Source organism: Bison bison, unplaced genomic scaffold (assembly GCF_000754665.1).
Source record: "Bison bison bison isolate TAMUID 2011002044 unplaced genomic scaffold, Bison_UMD1.0 scf7180017864180, whole genome shotgun sequence".
Lineage (NCBI taxonomy): Eukaryota > Metazoa > Chordata > Mammalia > Artiodactyla > Bovidae > Bison > Bison bison.
In genome coordinates this window covers 5,349,165-5,359,753 of record NW_011494752.1, presented here as the reverse complement: position 1 = coordinate 5,359,753, position 10,589 = coordinate 5,349,165, and the positions used below count along the sequence as shown (strand labels likewise).

General features: G+C 50.0%; 1 protein-coding gene across 1 annotated transcript in view; it reads left to right on the top strand.

Annotated features, from left to right (window-relative positions):
- Positions 1-6,076: 6,076 nt before the first annotated feature.
- The window catches only part of HOXB3 (homeobox B3), an 18,381-nt gene continuing 13,868 nt past the window's right edge, over positions 6,077-10,589 (top strand). The window contains exon 1 of the mRNA XM_010843148.1: positions 6,077-7,781. The gene's annotated coding sequence lies outside the window, so the exon portion shown is untranslated. The remainder of the gene's footprint in view (positions 7,782-10,589) is intronic.

The window sequence follows — 10,589 nt, the reverse complement described above, 5'->3', positions numbered from 1 at the left end:
GCACGGCGTGTTTTTGTTAAAATCTTGATGTAAAGATGCAGACCAATGCCACCCAGTGTATATTTTAAGTACCCCAGTCCATTCGGCCTCACATTTACATGGTTGAGGAATTTTTTCAAAGGATCCAATGGGAATTTCTCTCAGAGGATTGCAAATTGTGGTAGCTGGTGTGTTTTCCTTTTGGGGTGGGTGTGTTTTGTTTGGGGTTTTAAATTTTTTCCCTGTAGTCCAAAAATGGATTGAAAGGACTGGGAGGGCTGACTCCAATCCCTAATGGGGAGAAAATGTTTCATTGTAGGACACAAGAGGCTTAAGTATGGCAAAAGCTTTCATATCGTGATTTATTTGTCATAAGCAAATAAAATGCGGTTAAAGCTGTCTCTTTCTAGACAGACGGCTCTTTGCTTATTAAAGTTGCTAGGGAGGATTCTGCGCGGCTGGCCTCTTTCCTCCCTGTAAGAAGGTATCCTTTTCCTCTGAGGTGTTTAAGGTTTTAATGAGTCTAATTTTTTGCACAGATGTTTCTGGGTGTTTGCAGGTTTTCAGAGTATTTTTATATTACAAAGGAGCTAGCCAGTGCCATAGCTCAAACTCTGACAAGCAAATAGATAATCAAGAAGACAAATGGCCTCTTTTGTGAAGCCCTGCTCCTGTATTAATTTTCATTTTCTTTCTCATAGAAAGTATCGAAAGTATGACTGGGGACCAAATAGCTTTCTGTCTCTGAGGTCCCAGTCACCCCTAGAATGGAATGGGGGAAGGGGAAGAGGGCGCAAGTGACCCTCAGAAGCTCTGGGGAGGCTTGGGCCACTTTGGGATCAAGCCCAAGAGAAGTTCTAAGGCTCTGGTCTTGGACTCTGGTCCTGTGGTGGCCCCAGGTACAGCCATCTTGCCCCCCAAAATTTCAGGGCTCTGGAGAGCAAATGCAATTCAAAGTCGTTTTACAGTCCCATCTGCCTTCAGAAAATAAAAATAGCCAATTCCACCAGCGCGTTTTACTGTTATTTCTTTTGCATTTCTCCGGTGTGCAGCTCCCGGGTGTTTGAGGCTGGGTAGGGCCCCGGGACAGACTGGCCTGGGGTCCACCGCACGGGAAGGGGTGTTTGAACCGCCTGTTTCAATGCTGTGGGGAGACTCATAGCAAATCGCCTGGACCTGGAGGTTGAGAGCGGAGCTTTGTTTTCAGTAGAATCGCTGGTGTGATGTTTAGCTGCCCAGGGATGCAGCCGGCCTTCCCTTCTAGAGGGGGAAAATAGTTCCTAAAAAGCATATTCCACCTCCCCCCCCAGGAATGTCTCTATAGAACCAAATCAAAGCTGCCCTTAGGAAGGTATGAATAGAATAAAAAAAAGATTTCTATGGAGCTTAAAGTTCACAGCCATTCTGTGTAGACAAGAGCTAAGAAAAATGTGAGAATTATACAGAAAACCATTAATCACTTCTTTTCTTTAAATACGTATCCTCTCTCCTTTGTTATTATTCAACAGCAAATCTCCGCAGCCCGGCTGTGGGGGGAAAAAATTGTTAGCCGCCACTCCCGGATCTGCAAGGGGGAAAAAATTTGGAACCATAAAGTTGAAAACTTTTTTCTCTCAGTTTGGAAGAAGCTGTTCGTCATGAATGGGATCCGTGGAGTTCAGGCGAGAGGAGGCGAGAGGCGCAAAGGTAACAAAGCCCCCGCCTGGGTTGGCTTTTTTTTTTTAATCGTTTTATGAGCTCTTTTTACAAGGGAAAGAAGAAATACTCTCTCGCCTCCTTCTTTTTCTTTTTCAACTATCTTCACAGGGTTTTTATGGTGGATGCTTGGTCCGGTTTTGATGCCTTTTATGATGACAGATGCTTGGGTCAGGGACTGACACCTGGAGAGTGTTTGATCTGACTGGGACTGAGGTGTTAGGGCCCCAGAAAGCCCCCAGAAAAGATAGGGAGGCAGTTCAGAAGTGCTTTCTGGTTTTAGAAAATGTAGCAGGGCCTGGGGAGCCCCAGAATGTGTGTGTGTGTGTGTACTGAGCTGAGGTGCACATGTGGCCTGTGGGTTCCTTAACTCTGCTTGTCTACTCTGGGGCTGGTATCCCACAGGTCTGTTTACCGGTGAGTTGCTGTCACTGCTACCTCCTGGAAAAATGGAAGGCAGCTTTTGGATGAAATGCCCCAACCTCGGAGTGGGTATAGGTGGATGTCTTCAGTTTTTCTTTTTGTGTCTAGCTTGGGGTTCTAGACAAATATTTGCCACTCTCTGGAGCAGGAAACTGTTCTGCTTGCAGGCAAGGTTCGTTGATGCCAGAATCTTCCTCTTCGACTCTGCCCCCTCCCTTTTTCCTGAAGGCTCAGAGTTTAGTTTGCTTTCCTTTTGCTCTCTTGGTTTGGGGGCTCTGTTCCTCGCTCAGGGGCCCTGCTTCTAAGGGTGAAGGAGCCAGTAGGCTCTGCCTCAGACCAGAATGTGCTGGCCTTTTTTCCTTGGGACTCACTGAGGGTTTGGAAGTAGGAGGCCGGCAGGAGAGAGAGTTCATGGAGAGGCCACGTTTTCTAGGCGATTAGCTCAGTATTAGAACCACAAAATGACCTCGGAAGCCCCTTGACCTCTCTGAGACTGGACATTGTGTTGGCTCTTGCCTCCTGCCCAGAAGGGAAAGTCACACCTCTGCAGCGAGGGGTCCTTGGGCTGTTGCATGTCCCATCTTCACCCCCCATTAGACTCCAACAGTTTTTTTTTTTTTTTTTCTATCTTGAAGTTTCTGGATTATTTTTCTATTACAGTCCATTGAAGAGAAAATGCGCAAAAAAAAAAAAATAGCTCAGATGGGGGAGGGAAGTAGGGTGCTGGTTTCTCTTTCTGTGCAGAGCTCCTTTCCTCAGGCAGATTCACACCACCCCCCTATCCATGTCCAGTTCACCCCTCCTCCTTTCCTGTCCCTTTGGAGGGGCTGAGGGAAGAAAGACAAAGGGAGACAGATATGAGAGGTCCAGGGGCTTCAGAGGGCTAGGGGAACAAGCCCCTGGGTCCTAAGGAGAGAGAGGGCCCCCGTTGTGGTTACTGTCTCTTGAGGTCTGTTCTCCAAATCCACAGATTCTTGACCCATTTTCTGAAGTCCCTTTGTTTAGGAAGCTATTTCTATAATCACTGTCACTCCCTTCCCCATTCTCCAATCCCACCCCAGCTACTCACAGTGCCCACAGAGTACCTCCCCACCAAAGGAGCAAGAGAGATGGGAGAAGGGTCAGTGTAGGCTGTCTGATCATTTTCAGGGACAGCTGTGCCATGTTAACCAAAGTTTCCAACAACTTTTAAGAGATGCATGGAGCATTTGCTAAGATGTGAACTCAACAGAGAGCCTTTCCAAATCTGAATTCTACTTGCTGTATCTTAAAAAAATCTATACCAGCAGCCATCCTCTTAGGAGGGGATAGAAACAAAGAGAGAGACAGACAGACTCCAGCTGGGAAGAGGAAATGTTCCCTTGAGTTAAGACTAGGAGAAACAGAACCTTGCTGGGATATATGTGGGATGTTGGTTTGCATTTTGTAAATGGTCTCCTGTGTCTTGGGGACTGTCTCAGACAAGCAATAACTGGCCTGGCGTTGGTTGGCAGCCTCTCCTTTGTCCCTGGGTGGCTTAACAAGTGCAGGGGCTGGTGGCCTTGGTAAGAAAAGGGAGCCAGCAGAAAGGCAAGCTGGACTACTGAAATGAAAATATTTGGGACTCAGGGGAGATGTGCACCTATAACTCCTCAGAGCAGATAACCAGTTGTGAGCCCTCTATAGGCTCAGGTGACAAAGATCTAGTCACCTGGGTCTTTACAACCTACTTTCTGCCATGTGAGGATTACAGGTCCATCAAAGGAAAAGAGAAGGCTGGGGTTCCTTCAAACAGGACCTGAGGGACTTTCCCACCACCCTCGCTGCCAGACCCCCAACCTCTGTAGAGCTGAGCGCTGCCGGCAGGCTCCCCAGCCCCTTGGGCTCACCTTCTACAATTCTAGCGGCCACCTCTATCCTCCGAACCTTTGGACCTCTCTTCATCCAGCTCGTCGGCCCTCCCCACGCTCCCTCCTCTTTGCACCCGCCTGGGCAAAGTGGGGTTGCCCGACTAGCCTGTGCCGGCCGCCGCTGGGGCCGCCCCAGCGCCCGTGGTGGGTCTCCCATGGAAGCGGCGGCCCCGGGAGGGGGGTCTGGTTGGAAAGCGGAGTTGGGAAGTTTCCCAGCGTGAGTTGAGCGCTGACGGATTTGTGATCGGCCATAAAACTGGCGCGTTCAGATTCGTAAATCAATCTCGCCTTTCTCACAGTATAAACGTTCGCTTTATCGGCAGCAAGAAAGCTCTCTGCTTGCGCCCCGGCGCTTGTTTATTTGAACATGGACATTCCCAGGATCCGAAAAGAGTGTGGGCATTTGAACAGAACCTGCCTGGCGTGCCTCCGTGTTACCGGCTTTTCTTTAGCTCGTTCTTAAAATGAATTTACCAGTTTTGAGATTGGTGTCTTCCCATGCTCCCGCATATTCTCTCCTCTCTTCTCTGCTACCCCCGCCCCCGCCCTCTATTTTCCTTTTAGACTTTAGTGGCCTGCTTTTCTTGGGGGGAGGGCAGTTTTAATGGATTTCTCTGGCCAGGACCTTGCAGAGAGTTGCCCTCGCTGGAGCCGGGCGCGCGGCTGAATTCAATACCAGTCTGGGTTTTGTATCTGCACAATCAAAGCCGATCACCCCCCTACAGAGCCCGGGCCCGCCGGCGCCCCACCCGAGCGTTAAGAGCGGTATTCTTAGGGGACCAGGCCGGCCGAGTGCTCTGCCGGGGGCCCGCGCCGCCGCTCCCGCTGGACCCAGACACCACCTGAGTTGGTGGTTTCTTCAGGGGTGGTGAGGGCACCTGGGTCTTCAACCTTCTCCCCCTCGAGTCGCTTTTGGTTGAGACCCCTGCAGATAAACCGCTGGCGGCTCCTCGGCCCCCTACCCCCGCCCCAAACCACGTCTGTTCTTCCCTGTCCGCCGGCCCCTGCGGCTGCCCCAGAGCTGCTGAAGATAAGGCTGGAAGTGTGGGCTGGACGAGGGGCTCCTTCAGGAATGTCTTCTCTGCTTCCCTTTGCAACCCCATCCCACACCGTGGCCAAAGACTCCGATTCGATTCTGGGACTCTGGTCATATCTGGTCTGCTCCTTCTGGCGCCAAGCTGTATGTGAAGGTTTGGAGGGATGTTTTGTTTTGTTTATATCTGAGATGAAGAAGTCTGTGTGTGTTTCTCTCTCTAGGCAGAGGGGATGGATTTCTTCTATCAGCACTGGTGTTTAACCCCTCAATATGAAACCCCTCATCTTTTTCCTATTGATCTGTCTCCATTGTGTGCTGATTGGAAGCTGGGGGGCCGGGTACTAACACCTGGAAAATAGGAACTGGGCTGTCAGGCCAACTTCAAAGCCTCTTTCTTCCCTCTCCTCCCCTCCAGTTCAAACCTCTAGCTGTCTTCACTGGTGTGTTGTGGGTGGGGAGTGACTGAGGCAGGGTGTGACATAAGTATCCAGAGATTAAGCGCCCACTTCTTTTGTGTAGGAATCTTCTTACTCCAGGTCTTTGTCTCTAGAGCGTATTCTCAGTAGAATTTGGTTCCCTCTAACAGTAACAACACAAGGAAAAAAAGTCCCCCTTGTGGTTACTCTCAACTCTGGAAGCTCCTAAGTCATCTCTTCACCCTGTCCCCTTTCTGCCCTTTCAAAAGGTACCACAAAAGATTTTTTTAAAAAGAGAATCAAAGCCAGAAACCCCCTTCTTTATACACATATAATCTGGATCTATGAAATGTTTCTTTTGAAGCTGGTCCCTTTAGAAATTTTGTTGGTCATTTAAGGAAGAGGGGGAGTATGCCCCACTAAAATATCCTAGGAGTAAGGGTGAAATAGAGTTGGGGAGAATGTTAATGTTAAAGGATGTAGAGAGAGGAACTGGATGCTGAGAAATCCAGGGGCTTGGAGAAGGACTCTGTGCCCATCCCACCCCACCCCCCGAGACGCCCCTGCAGACTATTTCTGCACCTTCACAAACTAAGCAGAAGCAGGAGGAGAAGGGAGAGAGGAGAGGTGGGCTGTGGGTAAGTGTGTGTCTGGGGGGGATGCTGGTTAGGAAGTGTTAGAAACATGCTGTTAGAAACAGCAGATACAGATATGAATGTGGGAAAGAGAACTGGCTACTATTCCATTGGTGGGTTGGGGGGAACCTATTTCGCAGGAAAATTTCTCCTCCTGAAGGGGAAGGTCATAGTGGTCCTTTGAGCCTGAAATCAAAAGACCCCCTTCCCCCTCCTGGTCACGTGATTCATTAAATAATTAATGCCGAGGTTGCAGAATAGATATGTATTCGTCAGGAAAATCACAGGCTCGGTCTCCCTGTTTCTGACGTGCAATTCAACTGTCCTTTGAAAAACAAGCCTGTACCCCGAGAAAAAAAAAGAGAGGGGGAGAGAGAGGGAGAGAGAGAGAAAAAGAGAGGGAGGCAGCAATAAAACAGCCCCGCAGCCGGAGCCACACCGCGGGCTGGGGTATTGTAAGTAGAAGGGATTTCTCACTACCTACCGCGTCTTATATGTCCATGTAAATTTATTGTTTGTTATTAATGTTATTGTCGTAAAATGTGACAAATAGCCATCTTCATTTCCTGCCATTTCTCTTCACATGGTGCTCTGTGTGTTTGTACCCATTGAGGCATTGCATAGAGATTTTAGGAATATTCCTCTTCTCTATCTCTCTCTCTCTCTCCCTCTCCCTCTCCTCCAACCTTTTTCTTGATTTATAGCAATATGGGTGTCAGCTTCTCGGCCGGCATGCCAGCCATTGTGTGTGTGTGTGTGTGTGTGCGTGCGTGCGCGTCTGCGTGTGTTTGTGAGCGAGTTGTGTTGTTTATGGCCATGTCTTTGATAAATCATTTCTCACAGAAAATGATGTGGAAGCTGGGCTATTTCTGCGGCCGGGAAAGAGTCACTCTTGGAGGCACTTCCTCTCTCTCTGCTCTGCTCCCAGGAGTTGGTTATTTCAGACGATTTACAGTAATATATCAGCAGTTAATATGAAAGCTCTATAGCTGGAGGTCTTAAATTACAGCATCTGTGATTATCAATTAAGGCGAGATTTGTATAAATTTGGTAAACTAGAAATGCCTCATTGGCATATAAACCCAGTCAAAGACCACGACCTAATATAAAAATTATATTTGTGAGCCTGATAACAGCCAACATTCCTGCAGCAGCAGACAGAGCTTCATTTTTCAGCGGTTCCCCTCCAGGAGTTTGGCTGCTCCGATGCTGCCAGGGGTAAAGAACCCAACTCTGAAGGCAGAAGGAGCCTGGGGGAAAGAGAGGTGGAGGCAGGAGAAGAAATTACTGAAGTTGAAGGCAAAGATGTTTGCAATCCATGGGGACCAAAAAGAAGTCCTCTGCAACTGGAGGGGGCTGGAGGGATTTGGTTATAGTGTTCAAGCTTAACCTATAGGACTGACCTGTGTGACAGAGAGTTGAGGGTGGGATAGGAGCTGCCCAAGCTGGGGAAGACAATGGAGGCAGAGGCTGAAGGGCAGGGAGGGAAGCTGAAAGCTTTGGCTCCCCACCCTTCTGTCTAACAAAACAAGGAAGTGAATTCACACCCTAGTAGCCTTCCTTCGACCTCCTGAAACAAAGAAAGTTTCCTCAGCGGTGAGGGACTGTGTGTTGAGGGCTAAAGGAGGGAAAAGTTCTCTTAAGTTTTTCTAGAAGAGAAATGTTTCCAGGTGGTCTCAGAAAGTTGGAGAGCATTTCAGGACACAGGGTATGTTCCTCTCCATAGTCCCCATCCAAAGAGGGAGCAAATGGGGTACAGATTGGGAGGGGGAGAGGTCACAGTACCTCCCCACTGGGGAGGAGGCTGCCGGTTGAGAGCAAAGCCAGAGGTGGCTTTTAGGGATGTTATGCACTGCCCCCCTCAAAGCTGTTATGGAGGAGAGGCAGAGGGACAGAACATTGGCCAAGTTCCGTTGGGGCTGCTAGCATCTCCTTCCCTGGCTGGAGCCCGGCCAACTGACTTTATAGCCACTATTATCTGTGATACTTAACTCTGCCTGCTAGTGTAAACCTTTGAGCAGGAAAATTAGAGTGATGCCGCGCCCAGGTGTTAATTATTCATGGCATCAGCTGTGCTTTGGAGTGGCTGCTTAGGCCCCAGTCCACCTAGGAACTCACTCCCACGCTCTGCTCCAAGTGGGCACTGAGCCCTGTCCTTGTGAACAGACAGCATTTGGGGTGGGTGGTAGGTGAGGCCTCCCAATTTGGGAGTCTGGGTTGAAAAGGGTTCAGTGAGAAAGAGAAGGAGAAGGCCAAGACCTTGGCTGGGATGGGTCGCTAAAAGGACCTGGGGAGAGACTGGATTCAAGGGCAGCTTTGACAGGGCTGGAGAGCATGGGGAGGTGTGAAGGACTAGAGGAGCAGCAGAGAGGCCTGAGGGATAGGGGGCTTCAGGACCCCATCCTTGGTGTTGGAGAAGCCCCCCACCCCTCAGTGTGGGAAGCAACTATTTCCTTCTCCCTCACCTGGGAAGTGATGGGGGCGAGTTCACCCTCAATCCAGTGCTTCAGGATTGAGGCTGAAGTCTTAAAATCCCTGAGCCAGGGGGAAGGGAACAGTTGGGTGTTGGTAGCTTCTGAGCTCAGCCTGTTTTGGAGGGTGGGGAATAGCAGAAGAAGGCTGAAGGGTTTGCTCCCTGGGACAGGCCAGAGGAGAGCTGGGAGCCAACCTCACAGGCCCTTGCCTCTGTTCTTCCAACTCCCCTTTCTGTGTCGCCCCCTGTCACAGTGGAGGCCTGATATCCGCCACCACCGCCCCCCCTGATTTTCCTCTCCATTCTTTCTGCCCCCTTCATGTCTTTGTCTCTTCTGGCCCTGGGGATACCCCCCTCCTCTTCTCTTCCCCTGGAGACAAAAGCAGGGAGAACATCCCTCTCTACCATTATCTTTTAGTCAGTCTCTGGCCCCTTGCTAAATCTCCTTGTGTGAAGCCTGATGCCCTCCATCCAGGCATATAGGCCTACCCTCCAGATCAGCAGGTTTGTTGTTTTTTAAACATTTGGTTCATGTAGCCATGAAGTGCCCTGCTTCTTACAGTTCTGCACGCAGACACACACACACACCATTGGCTTTTGTGCTGTTCAGGAGATGGGGCAGAATGTATTTGATAGACGGGGCTTTAAGAAAGCTGCTGACTCTTATCTTCTCCCCAGACTCTGCTGGAGTCCACTTTTGTGTATATAATTATAGTGTTTATTCCTGTGCCTTTAAGAAGCTGGGCTGCCATTGCTTTAATGAGCAGAGGAGTTAGAAAGATAAGGAAAAAAAGTTAGAAGGAAAAAAGAGAGGGTCCCAGAGAGAGAAGCAGCAGTAGTTTCCCTTTCTGAGGAGGGAGGTCAAGGCAGAGCCCAAGGAGAGGATGACAGGGAGAATGGAGACAAAGGCCACTCAGAGGGGCAGGGAGGCTGTCCTGGCAGAAGGCACCCCCCAATTTGGATAGGTACATACACAAGAGTTAAGTGAGAAGGGAAGTGGAAAGGAAACCACTCACTTTGGCCCCCTTCTCTGTAGGAGATGTCTCCATGGCAGAAGGATGAGTACCCCCCTACCCCCAAGAGGACAGGGCCCTTAGACCAAGGGCTTCACATTACCCAGAGGAGCAGACTAATCGAGTCCAGAAGTGATTTCTGGAGATACTCCGAAGTTGAAGTCCTAAGCAAAGCCCCATTCAAATTCACTAAAGACAAAGAGAGAAGCAGAGTGTGAGAAGACAAAAAGACTGTGAGAAAGGGACAGAGACCACAGAGATGGTTAGAAAAGGCAGAGAGAGGGAGAAAGGGAGGGAGGGAGGGGGGAGAGAGGAGAAAACAAATAGAGATAGACATGTAGAGAAAGAGCCCATCCCCTTGGGGTGGGCGGCATTGAGGAAAGGACTGTAGGGTCTGGAAGCTCCTCCAGGCTCTGTGCCTTCTCACAGGCAGCTGCCCAAAGCCGAGGCCATCCCAGAAGCAGCGTCTCTAGAGTAGGCCCCGGGGGTGCTAAATCAGGTGTGAAGCAGCTGGGGTAGGAACTGGTGTTGAGAATGGCCAAGATGTCTTGGGCACTTCAAACTCCTCTTCCACCACCATCTTCAGTAACTTAAAGATTGGAATCTTCCCAAAGAGAATCCCACCCTGGGGTGGGCTGCTGGTTGTTGTCAGTCTCTCACACCAGGACCCTGGGACTCCTTCCTTGGCCTCTTTCCCCCTCCTGCGTTTGGTCTCTTCTTTCCCTCTTCAGGGGCAGGGAGAAGTTGATCTTCCAGCAGCCTGAGAACTTTCCCTTTCACCTCCAATCCACATCTTCTCCCTTTAAGCCCTGGCCAGAACACATGGATGCTACCCTCGCTAATCTCCTTCTTTCTCCATCGTTCTGGAAAGAAAAGGAAAAGTGGAAAGTTGCCACCAGCCTAAGCAGCTTTAGACAACTCCAGGGAAAATGGAAAACCTTGCTCGCCTCTCCAGTCCCTCCCCTGGCCGCCGCTGGGCTCCCCCGTCGCGCCCCCCATGCTCCCGTCCCGTCCTGCTCAGAATGCTCTC